The following is a 24,103-nucleotide window of genomic DNA, read 5'->3' as shown; positions in this document are numbered from 1 at the left end:
ACCTAACAGGAAAGAATTTCTTCCTTAATATCCAATCTAAACTTCCCCTGTTTAAGTTTTACCGTTACTCCTTGTCCTGTCACTACAGTCTCTAATGAAGAGTCCCTCCCTAGCATCTTTATAGGCCCCCTTTAGATACTGGAAGGCTGCTACGAGGTCTCCACACAGCCTTCTCCAGGCTGAACAGCCCCAACTTTCTCAGCCTGTCTTCATACAGGAGGTGCTTGAGTCCCCTGATCATCCTCGTGGCCCTCCTCTGGACTTGTTCCAACAGTTCCATGTCCTTTTGATGTTGAGGACACCAGAAATGCACACAATACTCCAAGTGAGGTCTCAAAAGAGCAGAGTAGAGGGGCAGGATGACCTCGTTCAACCTGCTGATCACGCTCCTTTTGATGCAGCCCAGGATACGGTTGGCTTTCTGGGCTGCAAGCGCACACTGCCCGCTCATGTTCATTTTCTCATTGACCAGCACCCCGAAGTCCTTCTCCACAGGGCTGCTCTGAATCTCATCTTTGTCCAACCTGTAGCTGTGCCTGGGATTGCTCCGACCCAGGTGTAGGACCTTGCACATGGCATGGTTAAACTTCATGAGGTTGGCATCAGCCCACCTCACAAGCGTGTCAAGGTCCCTCTGGATGGCATTCCTTCCCTCCAGTCTATCAACCGAACCACACAGCTTGGTGTCATTGGCAAACTTGCTGAGGGCGCACTCAATCCCACTGTCCATGTCAGCGACGAAGATGTTAAACATGACCGATCCTAACACCGATCCCTGAGGGACACCACTCGTTACTGGTCTCTAGCTGGACACTGAGCCATTGACCACAACTTTTTGCGTGCAGCCATCCAGCCAGTTCTTTATCCACCAAATGGTTCACCTATCAAATTGATGTCTCTCCAATTTAGAAACAAGAGTGTTGTGTCAGACAGTGTCTAATGCTTTACAGAAATCCAGGTAGATGACATCAACTGCTCTGCCCCTGTCCATCAGTTCTGTAGCCCCATCACAGAAGGCCACCAAAGTGGTCAGGCAGGATTTCCCCTTAGTGAAGCCATGCTGGCTGTCACCAAGCACCTTGTTGTTTTTCATGTGCCTTAGCGTGCCTTCCAGGAGAATCTGCTCCAAGATTTTGCCAGGCACAGAGGTGAGACTGACTGGTCTGTAATTCCCTGGGTCAACCATTTTCCCCTTCTTGAAAATGGGGGTTATATTTCCCTTTTTCCAGTCATCGGGAACTTCACCTGACTGCCATGATTTTTCAAATACAACGGATGGTGGCTTAGCCACTTCATTTCCCAGCTCCTTCAGGACCCGTGGATGGATTTCATCAGGTCCCATGGATTTGTGTATGTTCAGGTTCTTAAGATGGTCTCGAACCAGATCCTCTCCTACAGTGGGCCCAAGGTCTTCATTCTCAAAGTCCCTGCGTCTGCCTTCGAAGACATGGGTGGTGCGGTCAGAGCATTTGACAGTGAAGACCGAGGCAAAGAAGTCATTCAGAACCTCGGCCTTCTCCAAATCCAGGGTAGCCAGTTCTCCTGATAGCTTCCAGAGGGGGCCTACATTGACCCTAGTCTGTTTTTTATTTGCTATAGACCTGTAGAATCCCTCCTTGTTATCCTTAACATCCCTAACCAAGTTTAATTCTGACTAGGCCTTAGCTTTCCTAAACTGGTTCCTAGTTTCCCAGACAACATCCCTGTACTCTTCCCAGGCCGCCTGTCCTTGCTTCCACCTTTCATATGCCTCTTTTTTCATTTGAATTTTCCTCAGCAGCTACTTATCCACCCAAGGAGTTCTCCTGGCCCTCCTTCTGCACTTCCTTCTGGTTGGGATGTAACACTCCTGAGCTTGTACCAGGTGATCCTTGAATATCAACCAACAGTCTTGGAACCCCCTGCCCTCTAGGGCTATAGCCCATGGAACCTTACTAAGCAGGTTCCTGAAGAGGCCAAAGCCTGCTCTCTTGAGGTCCAGGGCAGTGAGCTTCCTGCACACTCTTCTCACTGTCCTAAGGATCTCAAATTTGACCATCTTGTGATCGCTGCATCCAAGGCTGCCCTGGAGCATTACATTTCCAACCAGCCCTTCCCTGTTGGTGCGCATGAGGTCAAGCATGGCACCTCTCCTTGTCGGTTCCTCTATTACTTGAAGAAGGAAGTTGTCTTCCACACAATCGAGGAACCTCCTGGATTGCTTGTGCCGGTCCATACCGTTGCTCCAACAGATGTCAGGGTGGTTGAAGTCCCCCATGAGAACAAGGGCCTGTGAGCGTGAGGCTTTTCCTATCTGTCTGTCTAGCTCTTCACCCATAGAGTCCTCTTGATCAGGTGGTCTGTAACAGATCCCCAAAGTAAAATCTCCCATCACTGTTTTCCCTTTAACCCTGACCCCTCTGTTAACTGCTCACCAGTCCCCAGACAGAGTTCCATACTCTCCAGCTTATCCCTAACATAAAGGGCAACTTCCCCTCCGCGCCTGCCAGGCCTGTCTTTTCTAAAGAGTCTGTAACCTTCCATTCCAACACTCCAGTCATAGGAGCCATCCCACCATGTTTCTGCGATGCCTATTATATCATACTGTCATAGATGTGCACACATCTCTAATTCCTCTTATTTGTTCCCCATGCTACGGGCGTTTGTACAGAGGCATCTGAGCCGAGCTCCAAATGAAGCTGGCTCATTGGCTGGAATATCTCTACATTGCTCCAAGCATTTATTATAGGTGTTGGCAACTGACTGGGTGTGTTGGGATGGAATGATGCCCCCTCCCTCAACACATTTAGTTTAAAACATCCTTGACAAGTCTGGCTAGCCTCCTACCAAAACCAGCTCCATCAGCCCCCAGTAGACCTGGCCTACAAACTTAGGTCCCATGTTCAAGACACCCAAATGTCTGACTATGACACCACCCTTTTAACCATTTCATAACCTGGCAAATATTGCACAAAGGTTTCACATTGTAAAAAAAAAGGCCATATTTTCAATGCAAGGATATTTTCTCTTTGCAGAGTGTTATTCAGAAGACTTTAGCACCATCTTTGAAGCAAGGTCCTTAGCTCTGAATCAAATAACATAGCGCTAAATTTGTTGCTATGATGAGGGGTCAGTCCTACAACAAAGAGCACAAGACAAAGCAGCTCAGTATGCTGAATGGTAGTCTCCCAAATCCTCTAATTCTGGGCATTAATGAGGAGGAGCTTTGTAATTTTTAGCAGAGAAAAAGAGCATCGTTTCAAGACGCAGAGGTGAAGAACTCACTCTGTATCAGGGCCAGATAAACTTGTCAGCTGGAATGGACTGTGCCCTTCACTACATCTGTGATCTCCACGAGCTTAATCAATATGAAAAAATGCCCAAAATCTTGATACTGGGCAACATGCTGACTTCATTTGCTAATAAACATCAGTGTATACATGAGGCTTCTTCCAATTATCTTTAGGATTTGAGAATAAATTTCAAATTCCTTGAAAAATGTCTTCAAAATAAACTTACAAAATGCATCTTTGGCAATCTTGTTTTATGTACAACTGTAGGTTTTCAGCATGCTTTGCTTTTCCTCTTATTGGAGTGTAATATTGAAAGCTATAAAGCACTTTCAAACAGTATTGCGTTTGAAACCAAATCCCAGGGCAGGAAGAACAGAGTTAATATAGCCAAAGCATTCTTGACACCACTTCATTTTTCCCAGTCAGTGTGCACACAGTCTGCATGCCAATAGTCTTACACAGCAAACTGTGCCTGCACTGAATGAGTCTCCAGAACAGCTCTCACAGTTGCTGGAATGATCAGTGGGGAACTTTTTGCTGGTAGGTCACTAATTAAACACCAGCCTCATGATAATAATGACTAATCCTTTTTACCTACTGTTTTACCATCATGTGCAAAATAGAGCAGTGTTTTCAGCCTTGTTTCCAGCACCCACAATAGAGAATGCATTTGCACAGCTCCAACCAGGTAGTTTGTTTGTTGAATTGATAACCTCCAAAGAGAGAAGAATGGAAAGTAGACAAAGAAACTCCCTTGTGTGGCATTTGCTAATCATGACTGCGAGAGTTATGTCTGAGCAAGAAATTGTATCCTATTTTCTTTATACCATGGCCAGGAAAATCAGGCACTTTTATTGTTGTCCTGTAAAGGAGGTTATGACTTATGCTCCTCCCTTCCCACACCGTTGCCCCTCAGAAACACAGGTGAAGTCCAGTTCTTCAGGGATGTTCCCCCTGATCTCACATCTGAAGTATCTCTTCTACACCCTCAGCTTAACCTCATCCCTTCCTCTCTGGGGAAGCAACAGCTTTGCCTCAGTTGGGAGCTGCCCTGAGCAGGCAGCCCTGACCTGTTCCTGACCCAGTTAAATGGAAAGCTCACCCACCCCAAGCAAGCTCTGAACCTGCCATACCACATGAGCAAGCCCAAGTCATAGAATCATAGAGCCACAGAAGTCTGTCAAGTACCACCACCTGATGTCTGCTTATGAGATATCCTCTTTCAGTCCCTTTGCAAAGTTTTAACTGTAAGAGTTCATGAAGTAATTATTCTAGGATGATAGGCTAGTGCCGAACACAACATTAAATCCCATATCTATGCACAACTCCAAAGGAAACTTCTGCTCATGATTGTAAATGTATTTATAAATTGAGTTTTAAACCCCTTCAGCATTCCTTCTGTGAAGATTTTTTAAAATAAAGACTAAATTGCTAGAAAGTTTGCTTCTGAAGACTTGACCTTGAAGTGAAATTCAAACCCTTACATGTCCAGACTGCTCGGTGCAAACAGCTCCTTCCTCTGCAACTTGCAAACTCCAGCATTTCTCAGAGGACTGCAGTTGAACATAAAGGCATCTGGTGACAAGGAGCAGTCAGGGAAATGTGTACACAGAGGATATTTTTTGTCTGGGATTTCAGCTTTTTCCTATGCTCTTTTGATGAAAATATGGAAATGCTTCTAAAGCATCATGGGCTTTCCAGGTCTTAAGAGATAAGGTCACTCAAGACCTTGCTAGGAAATACGCATTAAAAAAGGTCCACAAGCTGTACTCTGCAAAAACTCACCTGCTTCAAAACTCCACTTACTTTTTAAAAGAAGAGAAAGAACAGGAGCTGTTTTTCAATGTCAACATTGTTAAATCACATGAGCATTTCATAAAAGAAATCTACTTGACTATATAAAAGCTGTAGAAATTTACTTTGCAGGCATAAATTAGGGCACCCTGCAAGCCCTGCTCACCATTCCTCTGCAGTCACATGGAAGCTGGCTGCTCCTGCAGTCACACACGTGAGGCACCAGCGCTTGGCTGCAGCCTGTGGAAAGCTCACCCGTTACATGTGAGGGTGGTTTTTCATTGCTCCTGCAAATGTCAATCTTACTGTTATCCACTTTTTAAAATATTTTCTTTTATTTATCACTGCTGTATTGAACTAACATAACCAAAGCACTAACATGAAGGTGTTTTTCAAAGAAAAGGAACCAGGATGTCCAAAACAGCTGCTTTAGTGCCCAGGGACCTTTGCAGCATAAATCCTCCCAGGCTGCTTCATTAATTAGTAATCTGTAAACATTTAATTGGTACCACTGGATATTCAGAACATAGAAGCATCAGCCTGAAGAAGGAGGTAGCAGAGGAAGAACTGTTTCAGGAATGTTTTTCTCTGCGACTGTTCTTACAACTTGTACCCTGATGCTTTATCAACAGAGCTCTCCCTTTCATGTAACATCCAGAACACTCCCATGGGATACGGATGTCTCATGCTTACTTCAAAAGATGTTGTTGGTGTTCTTGGGGCTGTGGGGCAAGAAGACACATAATCAAACCCACCCTTGGGCCAGAAACCACAGGGGGCGGTGGAAAAGGTCCCATTGACTTTGGACGCAACCCTGCCTTAGCTCATACTCAAGATGGGTGAGGGAAGGTCTGTGTAAGGGCTGGAGGGTCTGCTCCAGGGAAGGGTTTTGGCTGCAGCAAAAGGGTCTGTGACGGTGCACTTAAGTCTTTTTATTGCCTACGATTAAGCATCAGCCTTGTCAATGAGTAGTTCCAAAGCATCAAGGGAGAAGGGTGAGTCCCATCGAACACAAGGACATCCCTTACCACCCTTCCTTTTGCTAAATATGTGCATGATCTAAAAGGAAGCACATACCTTTCCATCTGAAAAAAGGAAGTGGCCAGCACAAATTAGGGCTGCCATGAGTGGGACTGGAAAACCTTTAAGTAAACTCACATCTTTGAGTAAATGTGCAAAATGTTCCTTGTTCCCAAATCCTTCACTAAATACTGCTTTGTTTCCCCTATGAAAGGAGTAATACCCCTGCACTGAGGCAAACTCCCAAAAGACAGAGCATGGGAATGTGGACAGAGCTGGACCTCCCCAGCCAGACTGATGGATGCCTCTGGTGCTGGAGCTGAGGGATGGCTCTCAGAGCCACAGACTTACAGGTGGTGCCTGAGCTGCCACCAGGCCAGCCTGGTGATGCCCTCTGCAAGACCAGTCAGACCTCTGACACCAGAAACTGAAGGTGGGAGCAATGGAAGGGAAGATGCCTGCTGCCTGCTGCTTACAAGAAGTAAGCAAAGAGATCTTTGCTTACTTCCTTGCCTCAGAAGTCCCACCTCACACAGCAGGGGCAGTGCTCCTTCCCACTTCCCATGTCTCCAGGAGGACCTGAGAAGACTGAGCTTTGTACTGCAAGGAAGCTGGTTGAATCCAAGACCTTTTAAGCAGCACACTGTAGCTTCAGAGACGAGATGTGTTTTGGTTAAAGTGCTTTGCCAAAAGATTTCCAACTAATTATGGCAAGACTTTCCAAAGTTTATCAGCCCACACACCAGTTTACTGAGCTGTTTTGCTGATCTGTTTCACATCATCTCTTTCAAACTTCTGGTGCACCATAATGTTGTTAACAATTATCACCTCTTCTTCCACTGAACTATTTAATTCAAAATCTTCTCTTCAGTTTCTTCTTTCCCTATGGCCAGTATGAAACCAAATCTAACCCATGTGCTCACACTATTCAGGTTGTCCCACTTTTGCTATAACAGTGTTGAGCTGCTGTGACCATCTATTGTTATGATTAGCTTAAGCGCTTCTGTCCACTAATAATGCTCATCAGCAAGTTCAATATAATAATGTTTATATAAGTAAAAACATGGCAAAATTAGGAAAGATTAAGACATACAGCACTCTTTGAGCACACATTAACACCTTCTGGAAGTTATGCCTTGGCAGTAAATATACCTATTTACAAGGGCTTGTCACCACAAACTTAGAACATACACTACCTGGCTTAGCTTAAGAGCAAATATTATTTTCCTCAGCAGTAGTTATTGTTCATTAAAATGTCCTTGCCATTACACTTCTTTGGCATAACTCAGCAGGTATAAGGTGATAGTAGAATCATAGAATAGTTAGGGTTGTAAAGGACCTTAAGATCATCCAGTTCCAACCCCCACTGATGATGCCTCTGAATCGAATTTTATAAATTCCTTAACCACATCAGGAGAGTGGTCAAATGAATGTATTTATGTCTTTACATTAACCTTATATTTTTCAGATACTTTCTGCCAATCAGACGAATCAGACTTCCTAACACAAACTGTACATACAGCCTCTAAATAAACATGTAGACTGATACAGACTGAAGCTTTATGCACTTAAGGAAGGAATTATCTGGAAGTTGGCTGAAATGAAAGATGAGAAAACCTGCCCTCCAACTCAACCTTGAATTTGATATTTACCTCTCTTTAGATGAGTTCCCTCCCCAGGTGAGCCTCTGAGCCCAGACATATGCAAACAAATGCTCTGAGCTTGGAAGCCAGGCATTTTGTGTTCACCTAAGTTTTGTCATAACCCACACTTGAGACAAGGAAATACTAATGCTCTGCATAAGAATCCAAAAGGTCCAGTTGGTAAATGAGGCTGTGAACAGAGGACGAGTTTAGGGCATGGCGACCTGATAATAACTTCTTTGTAAGTGTCCTCCCTGTGCTGACCCTGAGAAAGCTGACCTCATCAGCACCCTACTACTTGAAGCTGGATGTTGCCCTCACCCAAGGTCCCCATTCCTGTACAGGATAGCCCCCCATGCCTGCTGCTCTGTTCATGGGCACATAGGGAATTGGACTCCAAGTCACCATCACAGGTTGCAGGTGACACAAGATGAAATAGAGATGATTTGACACCACCGAGAAGCTGACCAACTTTGCAGCTGGTAGTGTAACATCCTTGGGTGAGGTGAGCAGGTAATTGAGAACAAGTTAATAGTTCAGAAAACATAGGGAGATTTGTGTTGTAGTCCTGATCCCAGAAACTATTACATATTTCACATCAGACACTCGGTAGATTATGCTCCCCACCCAAAAAAAAAAAACCAAGCCAAAACCAAAACCTACATAAACAAAACAAATAAAAAAATCAAACAAAACAATAAAACCAAAACAAAACAAAAAACCAACAAAAAACACCCCCCCAAAAAAACAACAACAATACCAACTAAAAATACAACAAACAAAAAAACCTAAACCTAAAAACCCAATCATAAAATCTACTTCAGTTTTACCTTAAACTACTATTAGGAAGCCACCTTCTGTCAAGAGACAATTAAAGGCCATAAGGCCACCAGTTTAATGTATTTAATAGCACTATAAATATCTTTCAAGCAAGAGAACACCTGATAGGTAGGCAGTAGAGGGGCAAAGTAAAAGCATGCTTTAAGGATATTGGACATTTTTTTTTATATATACTCTACTTCTTCATATAATGCTGTTGTCACAGATATTTCTCTAACTTCATTTTAGAGTGATTTGCCAAGGTTTTATTTCTGGTCACATTAGTGTTTCATACTTCACATACCACCTCCTATCAACACCTGCTTAACAGTGTGGTGACAGGCTGCAGTTGCCAGGGCTTCAACCTTCAGACCCTTGCTGAGCTCCTAAATGCAAGGGAGAGGTTAATTTTAAAAGAGCGAATGGGCATATCAAAAAATATAGCCGACAAAAACTCTCTGCAAGTTATCACTGAGTAAATTTTTTCAGGACCCACTCTTCCTCACCTTGCTCATGGCATTTGGAACACTGATAGCTCATTTCCAGTAACAGCAGCTGCAGGAACTGTTGCACATCACTGGGTCACACATGCATAGCCTCTCCAGGCTGCCTAATTCCCTGTGTTTATCTCTTCTTTCAGTCTGGATAACTTTATTTTCATTGACCCAATTTTTATTTTCATTTTTTCGGTTCAGAAAGCTCTGCACACTTTCATTCATCTTAGGACTTACGTCAATCCTTTATCTGTGCTCAGGCTCACCCCTGCTCTGGGGATATAGCTCTGTATACTTAGCTCTGCTCCTGGGTACACAGACTAGCCCAGTCTGTAAAGGTTTATTAAACTGAAAGTCTTTTAAAATAGTTAGCTCCCAAATACTGCGGCTGGCTTTTCTTTTCTAGGGATGGAAAACTTTATTTTTCCAAGCTTTAGAGTTATCTAGATTCTGGTATCTTCAAACAGGAAGGTTTCTGACCTAAGTTGTACTTACTTTTTGAAGACACCATTGCCTGCTTCAGCTGATATATCAGCTCAATAGGTGCATCCTTTAGCCTTGCTGGTTAATGCCACCAGCTTTGAAGACTTACCTATTAGCAGACATAGGAGTTTGAAGACGTCCCTCCTGAAGCTGAATCACAAGTTTTGCAGCTGTTGGTCCTACTCAAGTGAGAAAGATGCCGTTCCTCCACAAACACAGCATTTTTGGGTTTGCTTTCTTCGCTTCTGAATCTATAGTCTAGTAATTCTCTTCTGATGGTACAAAGCTGATATTCATAATATATTCAAGAATGCAGGTAAAGGGTAGTTTTGAGGGACAAATACATGGTAGTCTTAATTGACTGATAACCTGTATTTCGTTGCATTGAAGAAGAAACAGGTTTGCACTTATCACAAGTTTTATTCAGTCAAGTCTATCAATTGTTCTATACTACTGAATTTTCTGAGCTACAAACTTCATGGAAAAAAAATAAGAATTAATTTAAATTACTTGCAGTGCTCCTGTACTTGTAATTGAGCTAAAATCTTGGGCAATGTTATCCATCTAGCATAGTCTTCTATTTCTTAAAAGCTTTGCTTCTGGCCCCACCATTTGTTATAGAGATGTTCAAGAAGCCCCTGGAGCAGAGCTCATCTGTCAACAACTATTGCAGTTCTTTGTGCCTCTATTGTGTAGAATTGTGCTGTTGTCTTTTGGGCATCTCTTAACACCAGGTTTTTAATTGTTCAGCTAACATTATTAATTACTTTCCTAAGATTTGACTCGTTGATATTGTACATCTGGTGCTTTCATTCACCACCTAAAATAGTGTAAAGATTATGAAATATTACTTTTCTGACTGGGAGCAAGCCAAGGGATGCATTCTATTATTCATCCTGCTAAGTTGTAGTCCTCTATATTAACAAAAGCAAAATTACTTCGGCTGACATAATACTCACTTGCCTTAAAATTTGTCTGCTGACTTCTGCTGATCCATCTATTACAAATATAATACAAATGGAAAATACCACTTTGGTCCATGTGTTGAAGTGTGAGCTCACAATTTGGTGCAGAAAAATTTAAACTGGAGGCACGCTTTTCAATGAAATATATAGTGAAGGGGGATCATTTTCTTTACCAAAGTTTATTGCAGGTTTTGCAGGGCATTTTTGAACATCACCCACCTCTGGGTATCAAAACATGGGTATGCCTATACTACAGCTACTAACCTTGCTCCTCAAACTGCAAATTAGAGAGCTCTGTGCTGCCTCATCTGATCATAACCCAACAACCACCTAAGCTACCAGATATGACTGACAAGTAGTGCAACACTAGCTGACAAACTCTTCTGGTGAACTAAGCAGCATTGTTGAAAACTAAGCAGACTAGCAGTATGAAATCTTAATTTTTCCACAAAGCGATTCTTCCTTTTGTTTCAGTGTGTCTGGTTTTAATGGGTCATTTGAATTGTGCCGAGTAATTATAATGTTCCTTTAATCCAGACCCAGATGTTCCCTTGCTTGAGCCCTGTGACACCCCCTCACATTCTGCAACTTCTTCATCCTGAGCCAGCTTCAATTCTTACCCTAATGCTCAGCAGTCACTGTCAGCAATGTCATTCTCCAATACCAGCACTGAGACCACTTAGCGGCCTAGATGACTATGTAGCAGATGTCACCCCTTGATAAAGGGGAGACATGCATTGAACGACTTCCCTGTACTAGAAGAAAGGATGGCCAAACGTATATGCATATAGTACAGAAGTGTATTTCCTCTTTTCATAAATAACAAATAATTACAGTGACCTGAGAACTGAATTCAATAAAGAAACAATTTCCTCACCATTCTTTGCTGTTATCCTCCTGTGTTATGAACCTCCTTGGGAAGTCTATCTTCTTAACAGAGAGCTGAACTTGTATAAGCACTTTATATAAGCACTTAACAGAGGCACCCATATCTAGCTTACTATCTGGGCTGCTATAAAGCAGCTTTCATGAAAGAGTGTTAATTGTAAGGAAAAAATAGAACTGCTTCTGCTCTCTTCTGTTAAAAAGGAACAGTTTTTAATGATGAAAAGCAGATTCCCTTAGATATGCCTAAGGGAAAATCCATCAATTCCACCATGTGCATCCAGTCTTAAAAATATATGAAACCAACAGCAGACATGGGAAACATGGGGAAGAGGGCCACTGTTGTCTAGGCTTTTATGAAACATTACAGCCATTTTTGCATAAAGGTTTCTTTTTGCATTCCATTGTTAGCTTATTTCTCAGTGATCTGTTTCTTTTTCTAGAAAAGCTGGATAATCCACTGCTTTTCTGGTGTCATATGCAATCACCTTCAAAATTTGAAATTATTATGTTACTTAGCATAGCTGCCCATCCCTTTTCTAATGACTACAATTAGACATAGACAGAAAGCTTTTAATATATTTACACAATCTGCTAGGCAGAAGTCAGTATTAGTCAGGATTCAAAGTACAATTTGATTTTAATGTCACATACTCCTTCAAGGATCTTGCAGAGTCACCCTATACACTCCTTCAAGGTATGTGAATCCATCAAATAGAATAGCAGACAGTGTCTAACCACCCATATAGTACTCCCTGCCTAAGGAGGCACATTACCTGAAGAACACTGTAACCACCCAGGCCATTGTTTTTCCCACTACACTGGCAGCCTCCAGAGCTACCAGGAAATGATAAAAGAGCAGTCAGATCTTATGAGAGAGTTCTCACAGAAGTGAGAGAAAAAGACTTGCTCTGCATCATTTCAAGTGAGAAAAGATGTATCCAAAAATAGCTGCTTTATCAAAATGTGAATCAGCTATTGAAAACTTTGAGAACTCCCCCATTAGAACCAAGTTTTGTTTGTTAGCTGTTTTCACTGCAAGGCATAGTGGTGCTCATAAGACTGCAGATAGCCTTCCTAAAAACACACCTACAATGTAGTCTTCTACAACAGCATGAAACTACACTGTATGCCATCTTGATTAGTCTTGGCCACTGCTGGTTTTACCTAAGTTACAATAGGGGGATCTCTATTAGCTAACGTGGAGAAAGGTAGGATATGACTGTCCAGGTGTAGGACAATGAAATGTTTTATGATGGTCGGATTTCTGGTTGTATGATTAAGAAGGGTCAGCTACAAGACTGGGGATCCTGCACTACAGGATTAGTTCCTACTATATTGTTAAAGCCCATTACAGGTATGTGTATCATATGTATCTTCCTCTCTTAATTTCATAGCATAATACTCATGTAAGAAGCAAATTTGTCATAATGCAGACAACAGAAAGTCTTTAAAACTATGCTATGGAACAGCTCTCTGAGTGAGCTTGTAAAAAAAGCAGGTGTGCAGTAAAGTGTAACACTGCAGCATTTCTCTACCCATGCATTTAAAAGCCACCTCCTGAGCACACCCTGTGAGGAGAAATCCAGCCTCTGGGCTGCTTCTGATTCTAATTTTGTGGTTATTATTCCAAGTGCAATCCCCGGCAATGAGGTAACAGAGATATTGTTGTTTCTCTGTGGGAGGTCTCACGAGTAATTTTTTGGAATCTATAAAACCATCCTCCTGAAAATCAAACATACTTGTAGAGTTGTGTTTGTAAGAGGAATGCTAAATGACCCCCTCATCAAAAGACCAGAAACATTTCAAATCGTATTCAAAGACCTCCTATTTCCTTGGCAACTCCTATTCTATCAGTTATGTCAGTACACAAGTGGTACTATTTCTTTAGTGCAGGTATATCACTGCTCTTAAAGCTCCAGCTTTTCACAGCTGTATATGCTGCATGAAGCATTTCCACAGGAGAAACACAGTATTTCTGGAGCTCCCATTTTAACATTTCAGTGACGCTGTGGTATGGTGAATCTGCACAGGTTGCTTGGATTTTTAAAAATATATCTTTAAACCTATGCCAGCAAATTCATCAATGGAAATTCTTAGCCACCAGAATCTGATTGTCTGTCAGTGCAGTTGTTAATACACAGTTAAGGTGCTCACGGCTTGCATGTACCTTGGCCACGGGCATTAGCTGTGCTGAGCTGGGACTCAGCTCCTTCTCCAGGCTCCTGCTGCCTCCAGAGACAAATGCTTCATGCAGAGGATGATTCAGAGCCAGACCCTCTGTCCCTCTGACTCATCTGCTCTCCACAACATAGACAGCCAGGAGATTATTCTCCCCTGGCTATGGTGAGCCCTACTAATACTCTGCTGAGAAATGGTTTTGCTGGTGCACCACTGACTGAATGTCATTCAATCTTGACTTACAAAATCGCCTCCTTTTCTGAATACATTTTGCTAATCCTTTGGAAAGGTCTGAAACATCTACAGTTCTGGAGCTTACCTCTAACAGAACTCATTTCCTTAAACACACTTCAGTGTATTACTTCTTTATCATGATTTTATGATCAAGGATATAGATAAATAACAAAAAAGGTGTCACAGTGAATTAAGTGCTTTCACCCTCCTCTGTCTCTTTATAGTGACCAAGACGTATGAGGTTCAGTCCTCCAGTATCCAATTCACAGAAGGGGAGAAATTGTCCACTATCTTTTATAAAGGATTTACTTAGATAAAGGTTTTTGATTCTGATCACATCTTCTCTCACAATAGTCTTGAGACACTTCTTCAAATTTACTCTATATTCACACCACAAAAGTGCTGACAGAGAATGAATATATCCAGTAGTAGGTACCTTACAGACATACTCCTGTCTTTTCAGATTCAATCAGTAAAAAACCAATCATTTAAAATAAATCTATTTTGAAATGAGAAAATAAATTATACTGCTGGTCACTTCCAAGAAGAAAATCCCACATACCATAGCAATAAGGAAAAAAATAAAAATAAAAAAGTGGTTTTTTAAATTGAATTCTCACCCTGCCTTATTTATTTCATGTCAAACAGGTGAAAAGGAATTGACATTCATATCAGACTTGCAATTGCAGAGCTCTTCCAGAACATTACATCTTCACTGCCTGACAAGTATCTCATGTCAGATGCGTGCTGCAGAATGGAGAAGGCAAAGCAATGCTCACACACAGTGATGCCACCCACATCCTTGCTCTGTTCTCATCGCATTGATTCAAGTGCCTGCAACCAAACTAAGAGTGGCTCAGTTTATCTCAACGGCCAACAGCCTCAGTGAAGAAGAAGCCTTGAAGCCTTACAAATGGAATTCTATGCTAAATGTATGTGTATATATATATATATGTGCACGTGCACATGTATGAATATTTTTGTAGGCAATTCTATATGTGCTAATGTGCTTCTGGAAGACCACTGGCAGGCAGTGGCTGTCAGGGCCTGATTCCTCCTCCCAGGACAGAGAATGCCACCAATTTACAGTGCAGGGATGGCTCTCATTGATGATTGTCCTTGAAAGAGCTTAGGAATCATAAGGGTAGTTAACCTGATCATAAGCAGGTCACTGAACTGTGTTATGACTGAGCCAGGTGTTACAGAAATGTTTCTCCTTTAGTTAAAATTCCAGTCCCACAGGAACAACTGAAATTGGATGGATTCATTTTTTATGTGTAATGTTTGACTGTAAGAGAGTACTGAAAAGGAAACCAGTTCAGCTTTAGACCCACAAGTTTTCTACACTTTCTTATTATAAATGATTATTACTGAGGCACATTGTTTTAACAACACTTGCTTTCCTGGAACTGTCTGGGAGTTTATAAGATCAAGTGTAATACAAAAAAATCAAAATGATCATTAGGTTCACCAGTCAAGCTAAGTAAGAAAAGAAGGTTTTTAATCCTTCAAGTCAGATTTACAGAAATGAGGCAGTCCTAAGAGATATGACTGACAGTTCTGCCTTTTAATGCAATTAACTATGCTCACAGACTCACAGAAGGTTGTTCTGGGGGAATCCTGATTGAACTATCCATAAAGCATTGCCACCTCTGCAGTATAGAATAACTAAGATAAAATCCTAGCTTATTAATTGGGTTATAAGGTGAATGTTTGTTTAGACTATTAATAGTAACTGGCTTTATGTCTTTATTTCCCTTGATAAATAATCAAAGCCATATGCAAATATGACTGATTGAAGCCTTGACGTATTCCTGTAGTCATTATTCTCACTTCACTGCTGAATATACCACACTTTGCTCTGTACACCGGCACAGAAAGATAATAGGACCTTACAATAGCAGCAGAGAAACTTATCATCAGGCTAGAAATAGAACCAGGGTAACCAGACTCCTTGGCATGTGTGTTAGGTCCAGAGGTAGAATCTGAGTCTTCCGTCACCACCTAACACAAGCAGAAATAAAATGAAAATGCCACAGAGCTTAAAAATATGTCCTAAACTAATATTCAAGTCTCTCTAATGCCAATACTTGCCTTCTTTTGGATCTTGAAAGTTGGTCTGGCTTTTCCTTCCCTCCCCAGCTAGAAACAAATGGCAAAGCTCAGTTGTGGAGATATGGAGGCATCAGGAGCATACCACACACAGTCAGTCCATTACCAAGGATGCTCTGGCTACCCTGCAGCTCGTGAGGAGTATGTGCAAACTCTTAGCAGCAATTTAAGCAATCTGGCCAGCTACCAGAACATTCTTATTAATTACCAGCAGGAGCATAGAACTGGTTTCTACAGTCACCTAGCTCAGCTCCTGGCATAATGGTCATAATGAGATGCAACCTGAAATCAACAACATTTAATAGGAGAAAGTGTAAAAGTAAGTAGAAGAGCTGACAGTGAGCTCTGAGGTTAAGCTCCAACTTTTTGGCTACAGGTACAAGTAGAGTACCTGTAGAGTCCCTTTGTAAGTAGAGGGACTTAAGCAGAGACAGACTTTTAACATTATTTCATCTGCCATCTCTATATTTCTTAGCACAATTCTGCATTTCTCATAGCATTTCCAAAAAGAAGAATGAAGATCAATTTTATGTGGCAAGACAATTTCACCTGGAAAAGAAGGGCTATTTTATACTGTGAGAGAGCAGAGATTTGCAGCTGCACACATTCGTTTCAGAGCAGGAAGCACAGTGAAGCAAAACAACAGGGAAAACTAAAGCTCACACATAGTTATCAGTATGAAATTTTCTCATTTACTTCCCACTGAATAATTTTTTCATCTCATAGTATAAGGGTACATTGAGAGAAATAAGGAAAAATGGTTTTTATCAGAGTTCAATCAGTATTGTGGAAAAAGAAAAAAACATCTCTATCCTTTGGGCAGTCCTTCTTAATTGTGAACACAGCCCAATAGTCTTAAAAGGCTGCTCACTGCAACTTCTCAGAAATAATTAGTATGGATGATGTTCACAATGATCAATTTTAAAAAGGCCAGAGGAGCCGAGATACCAGTGCGAATCCAGCTTCCTACCACGCAGCATCTGAACAGCACAGCAGACAAAACTAGCTGCCTGGTTTTTGCACAGCTGAAGGGCAGCCATATCCTCCACATCCCCATCCCAGCTCGCACACTGCTGCTGGTGCTGTGACCAAGCAGCATGAACCCCCTGCCAGGTAGCTGCCCACACCATTGCTGCTGATGCTGGTTTCTGTTCAGCTCCTTTCAAGAGGAGCTCAGTGCCTGCTTGAAGTTTAAATATGTACTTTGAGTTTGGTTCCAATCTGACAGGGGACGTGGAAATCTCTCCTCTGTACCACACTTCTGGAAAGTCCACTGCAGGTTAATGAAGGGCCTGACCTGAAGTTCTTTACCGCTTATCCAAAGACATCAGGTTTTTCTCATTGTGGCAGTCAAGGGACACGACCTCAAGCATATGAGAAGTTCAGATACAAAAGTACTCACAGAAATTTTAAACTCTACATATTGATGACAACTGTACAAATCACAACAGCCCTGCAGCTCCTGCTGGTGGGCTTTAGGATGACCAGCATTCAGATAGTCTGAACAATGTTGGGGAAATAAGTATGTGATAAGAACAGACAAGAGAGTAATGTCCAAAGAATTTGATTCCTTCGTTTTTTTTATGCCTGGGAAAACCTTTTAAAACCTTACTGCACAAAGATAATGCTATTTTCTGCCACAAGTGCGTTGCTGCTGACAATGGTAAAGCGCTGAGTATTCAACTACTGCTTTTATCCTATTCCCCTCTGTAAATTCCCGGATAAGAGCAAGCAAAGCATTTTGCTTGTAGACCCTTCCTATCCCTCCTGGGAAATTAAAAGATCCAAAAATCCACCATGGGATACTGTGGAGCTTAAGGGAGAAATAATGAATACTTGTTAGTTAGAAAGGAAAAAAACTCCAAGGAGCCTGAGCACAGAACTGTAAGGAAAGTCAGCAACGACTGAATGGCTCTGGAGACTAAGATATTAGCCAGCACAAGTGAATAGATCATTATGCATAAGGCCTTAAGGGACTTCACACAGAGAAGATAGGAGAGAAAATGTCTGCAAGACAAGAGGGAGACATAAAGTTTCTCATTCCTTTCTTTCAGGCTCATGAAGCAAGAGGAACAATTTACCCTAAGGACAGCTTCACACTGAAGGACCGCACCAGCCCATCTGGCCTGCACAAATACTGGGAAGGAGGGTCAGACTTTTCAACTGAACTTCATTTCAAGGAAAGAATTTACTTTGAAGAGCCACACAAATTTGGCATCCCTTCGTTTTTATTGTTACAAGTTATTTGCAGCGGAAATAAAGAACAATGGAAGAGAGGATATAACAGTATTTGAAGGAATTTCTTATTATTTATAGCTAGGAATGAACACCAAGTTTTACATTTCCCGCTTGCAGATGTCATTTGATGCCCTGTGTTAAATATTTGTGTTGCCCACTGCGCCCCACCTGTGGCCCTGGGCTGCTGGAAACTGCAGTGTGGTATTTCCCAGGAGTCCGGGGGCTCACACAGACCTGGCCAGCAAGTGTTCCCAGCAGAAGCAAGCACTGTCAGCCCACCCTACAGTGCCCAGCACTGACCTGCTAGTGAGACTGCAGGAGTAGAAAAAACAGAGGAGTTGTGTATAAGGGAGGCTGAGGGAGAGTCTGGGGAAAAGGCATTGAGAGATGAAGAGCAAAGTGAAGAGTTGAAGAATGTCAGCTGGGAAACATCACCTGCTGTGGTAGCATATTCCTTATTTTTAGTGTTGCTGGTTGTTCCTGATAAGTAGTAGTAGTGTTCTAAACCAAATCTCCCCCAGAACCATTTCAGGTGAGTCTCAAACCATAAGTTAGTAATGCTCAAAAACACTGATGTACATGTTCTAAGCAGGGTCCTGTTAAATTCTGCTGAGACAGGCCAAAAGTGGAAGTTACGCCTTATGTGCCTGTTTAAAATGAAATTAATCTGAGAATTCAAAGACTATGTTATTGAACACACAGCCATTAGTGAAGTATGAGTAAGTATATTTTAATAAAACTTTAGATGACAACTTTCTAACACAACCTGAACACAGCCTGTTACTGACCTTATAGCGATATGGGTATAATGAGTTCTGAGTCCAGAGACTAATGATTTCCCAGGTGCACCACATGGGAGAATGGTTCATTTCCCCTGTACTGCTTTCCACTGCTTCAGAAGCAGAAGTCATGGCCAAACCATAGGAAATCAGAGAAAGTCCCAATCAATAGTGTTTATACTTTAGTTTCCAAAGAGTTAATTCCCCAGCATTGAGGAAAATCAAGAACAAGATGACTGATAATGATTAAATACTTCCAGTCAATTTGCAACTGAGCAGGAAGAATATTAAACAATTTAAAATGGAGAGGAATATTTTTTGCTTAGTAGATGAAGATAATTCATACCACGAAGCACCAAAAGCAATGTGTAAGCTGTTAGCTGTTGGTGAATTTTCAGTTACAGGTGAACCTTTCAGAAGTGTGTCAGTATTGTATTAGTACTAAAACAAAAAGTGAGGTAACCTGTATAACTCTAGATGACATCAGTTTCAGGCTGTTATGGCAAAGCTGAAGGAGGAGTTTATGACTAAACCAAGATGGGAGTGCAAAGGGAAAACAAATTTTGCCAGACCAATCCGACCTCACATTTCAGTGAGATTTCACTATTGTTTGATAAAGTTACCAGAAGTGGTGTACAAAATTCTGGCAAATTCAAGAAAAGTAGTGGTATGAACTTGTGCTGAAGAAAAGGCACCTATAGCACTCCAACCTAACAGGAAACAGTGTGCCTGTTGAAGAAGGAATGACTCAGATGTGGTTTTCAATATTCTTTGGAACTGGGTTGCAAATTCAGTCAGGAACTAAGGACCAGCGTGGCAGTGTCTGCCACCCTTTGGGGCATGGATGTGATGTGCTTTCATACAGTTGCAGGATTAAAAGCGTCATGAAGTATGGCAATGGATTTTGTTCCCAAAATTCAGATAGGTATAAGCTCTGGCAACAGCAGAAGAAACAGAAAGGAGGAGCGAAATATGTTGAAAACTGCAAATAAGCATTTATAGGAAGAGGTTAGCTGATAAGAAGTGCACTGTGTGGAAGTTTTACACATTGACACATTTATATCAGCTTCATAAATCCTTCCCATTTGACTAAAAATCTTGGCTAACAGGCAAAAATGTGAGAGGTGCATGCACAGCTGGGAAATGAGCTTCACAATGCACAGGCGCTCCAAATCCCAGATGGGAATGGCCCCACATGGTACTGGCACAGGGAAGCAGAATGACACATGGGACCTTGCAGTGCTCTCTGCAGACGGGAATCTGAAAAACTCAAGCTGAAAGAGATTTGCAGCTGCCAGCTGAATCTGAAGGAGACTTACCACAGATAAGATTTGAAGTACTCCCACTTTAGCAGGGAAGAGACAGCTGACCTGACTGCAGACTCAAGGGTTACTTATAACACTTTTGAAGCTGAATTCATCCTTAGATTCAGATGTGCTGATAATGCAGCAGTAATGGAGACTTTCCACATATCTCATTTGAGAATTTACTCAGATACTGGGGTTTATTATTTAAAAAATGACTAATGACATTTTGTCTTTGCAGACAGCTGTGCCAGGATATCATTTTCCAAGCACTGATTTGTGAAATATGTATGAGATGAATATATATGTATATGAAATACATATAGCCACTGATTATGGGATAAAAAATAACTTCAGGTTCCATTTACAGTATAAACCTGTCACTGTAATCAATAAAAGCCTGTTAAATATTAACAAGGAGAGAACAAATGGGGAAACAGTACACTGACTAAATCCTACTTAGGCTTCAGTTAATTGCCAAAAAAAAATAAAAATCTCTTTTTAACCCATGGCCTCCAGGAATCGGGCATTCTGTTTGGCAGTGGCATTTCTCGCCATTATTTGAACATTTAGTCTTTGAATGCCTGCAGCAGTCTGATGGGAAACATTAGTGAAAAAAGAGATTTCTGAAAAGACCTTGCTATGTTTGGAAGATCCCCATTCAGTACAGCTATGTAGAAAATGTAATTCAAGAGGGCCACATACATGATTACATTTTTATTTGTAATCAGATGCTCAGCAGGAGAATAAAAAAAAAAGGGGGGGGGGGGGTGTTGCTCTCCAAACAGAATTTTAGTGGAGAAGTGGAGAAAACTGACTGAAACTGGTAAGAAAAAACAGTCTATCTGACCAGTATTGTCTTCTTGTTGCCTCAGGTTCCCTCTTCTGCCTCTAGTGTTCCAGCTGCTATTCCTATATTTAACACATGCCCAGACTACAGAGCAGAGTGCAGCAGTGAGTGCCTCCAGACTAACTTTGAATCAGCTTCCCCAGTAGCATACTGAGCAGGTTGTGCTGTGCTCCATCTCCCACGCTGGGAGCCTCACCAGCAATGGGTCACAATACCAGCAGCAAGGTGGTTGCTCACAGGACTCCCTGACATGAGACTGAAGCTGTCCACAGTGATACTACATGCCTGGCAGTCAGCAGGACACAGGTCCTTTCTCTACATGACACTAACAAAGTAGACAAACCATGTTAAAGTCCTTTCCAAATTCAAGATCTTCTCAAGAATTAAACCAGCATTACAAGATGCCTCTCTACTTGCACAGATGCTTAGCTTCAAAGAAAAACAGTTTTTCAAGCCAGAATACTCTCCATTCAGTGGTTCTCTTTGATATAACTAACTATTAACATGATGGAGAGATTAAGTGCTCTGGGCTTAATGGGATGGCACAGCTGCTTGCCATTGCTCATTAACTACCAACAGCAACACAGGAAGCAAACCAAAGCCTTACTGGCAGGTTTTTTAATCTGTATAAATTGGCATTTAACAACTAGGGAATGTGCACTCAGAAAAAGGAATGTGGCTAGTCAGGGTGCCCAACAGACAGCAGGATGTTAAAAAGGAAAAATGACTCTTATTTAGTAAGCTGTTGTAGTGCCACTGAACCTACCACAGCTTTACTGGTCCACAGAAGCTCAGGCTTTGTCTGACAGGGCCAGATCTGCTGGATCTCCACACCTAACCAGTGAGCTACGCTACCCACACACTAATTCCTTATGCTGTCCCACAGGTTTTCCCAATCTATCCACCTCTGCACAGCCCTTTGTCAGTGCAGTTTTGCAGCACAAACATTCAAATGAAATATTGCTCAATGCTGATGAAGGACCACACTGTCATTTTTGCTCAGGTACCATGGTGCTGCTCAGTCCAAGTGGGGAAGTAAGGTAAGCTTCAAAGAAAAGAAAACAGGGGCAGTAAATCACAGACATTAAAAGCCTCCTTTTAAAGAGTCATCTGGACTAATTATGTGAGCTTATCCAATACTGAGAACACACTGAAAAGCTCAATTGATAAAGAAAAAAGGCTGGATCTGACAAATCCATGTGACTAAGAAAAACATGTCCTGAGGAGGCTGCCACTGCTACAGCACAAGAAAGCGCATTGTGAAAACACCATGGTGTGGGAGGGAAGCAAATTCCAGAGTTACAGACGGTATGTGGCAGCATATTGATTGCTTCCCAACAGGACTGCCTCAGATCTGCACAGGCATTTTGCTTGAAGGAGGCAGAAAGTAGAGAAGCAAGTTCTCATGCAACACAGGAACTATTCTTCTGAACAGCCAATTCATCGCCTGCATGCAGTTGTCCATCATGGTTGCAGTTGTTTAGTTTCTTCAAAAAGTCTTTGTACTCCTGGGCTTTGAAACTATGGGAACACTGAAAGGGACTTTCAAAATCAGCTGTTAAAGTGTGATATATTTACTTTCGCTCATTATAGATAAATAAGAGCTTTGTTTTTATAATATTTCTTTTTCTAAAGCCCTCTGCAAACTTTTAGCTATGTAACACTAAACTTTGTAAGACTTGACCTTGTTCTTCACAACAAAAACATATGGTAGGGAGCCATCTCTAAGATGAAAGGCCCATAGTTCAACCTTTGCACTATATTCAGCTGCAAAAACAGTCTTCACACTCCTCTAGAGAGCTATTGAACAGGTTTAGCAGTAGAGTATATCAAAAGGATTTGCCTTCATGGCCCATAGTATCCACAGCCTCGTATTAAATCGTACTGGGGGAGAAACCTGAAGTGCATGCTGTTGAAAGGTCATCACACACTGGTAAGTGGAGATGGGAGCAGATTCAAGCATGAAAATAAACTCTGCTCTTCATGACTGAAATTTTTGCCCACATTGCAGGCTTTGCTTGGCCCAAATCTCTCCTTCAGGCATTCACCATTCACACCCTGATTTCAAACACTTAAGCGATGGCAGCTTGCCCTGCCTCTGGGAAGGCAAATTGTATCTGGAAATGATTGCCCTGCCTTCTGGGAGACCTGTGGTGAGACCTGGACCTGCCTCTGATCTGCAGCGACTGCCTAAATGAACAGACTCAGGTCTACAAATGCATCTTCAATAGACTTGGGCTCCAGATCTTCAGAGCCTGAGTTACATCTGAAGTGGATCCAAAACTTAGCAGAAATATGTTCTGCTTATCTTGCCATGTCTTACTTGCCTGCTTGGTGGTCCTCAGAGCCCCTGAAGTGAAGTAACAGCACTTATCATCACTCTTCATACACATTTGCAGCAAAATATTATTGAGAATAGACATTAGAAGTAGGCTTTATTGGAGCAGCTGGCCTCTGAAACATGTGCCATGAATACTTACTCACATCACTGGTGAAGTAGCATCCTCAGCTCAAACTAGATCTTGACAATGGAGACCAAAATGCAGGGTCTGTCAACCTTTTGCCCAAGCTCACTTTAAAGCAGGCAGGAATACTATTCTTTTGCTCTTATCTGGATCAATAAAACAAACATTAAGCAGAGTTCAGCTGTTTAATTTTGGAAAAGATAATTTTGAAAAACTAGAAAGTACACTGAGCTCTTTATGCTGACTGATCTATGAACTAGTAAAAAATACAAGTAAGGTGGTAAGAGGTAGTATGTGTTTTAAATCAGGTGATAGAGCTAGGAATGAAAGATCAGACATCCTTTCAGGAAAATCACTCTATTTGCCTGGTGCTGAGCACCTGCAGACTGAGTCTCATTACAGTGCAGAGTATTGTTTTACCGTGTGGCTTAACAAAACAAAAATTGTTTGCCAATTTTATGTGACAGATACTGATGCCCTGTTCAGAAACAGAACCACAGTCTACTAACCTCCTTTCTTTGTTTTAATTACCGAACCATGCTTTCTGTATTAGAACAGTTCAGTG

Source organism: Neopsephotus bourkii, unplaced genomic scaffold (genome assembly GCF_033783945.1).
Source record: "Neopsephotus bourkii isolate Nb327-2 ecotype Australia unplaced genomic scaffold, CSIRO-AGI_Nbou_v1 NB_1765, whole genome shotgun sequence".
In the NCBI taxonomy this organism is placed as follows: Eukaryota; Metazoa; Chordata; class Aves; order Psittaciformes; family Psittacidae; genus Neopsephotus; species Neopsephotus bourkii.
This window is presented reverse-complemented; position numbering follows the sequence as displayed.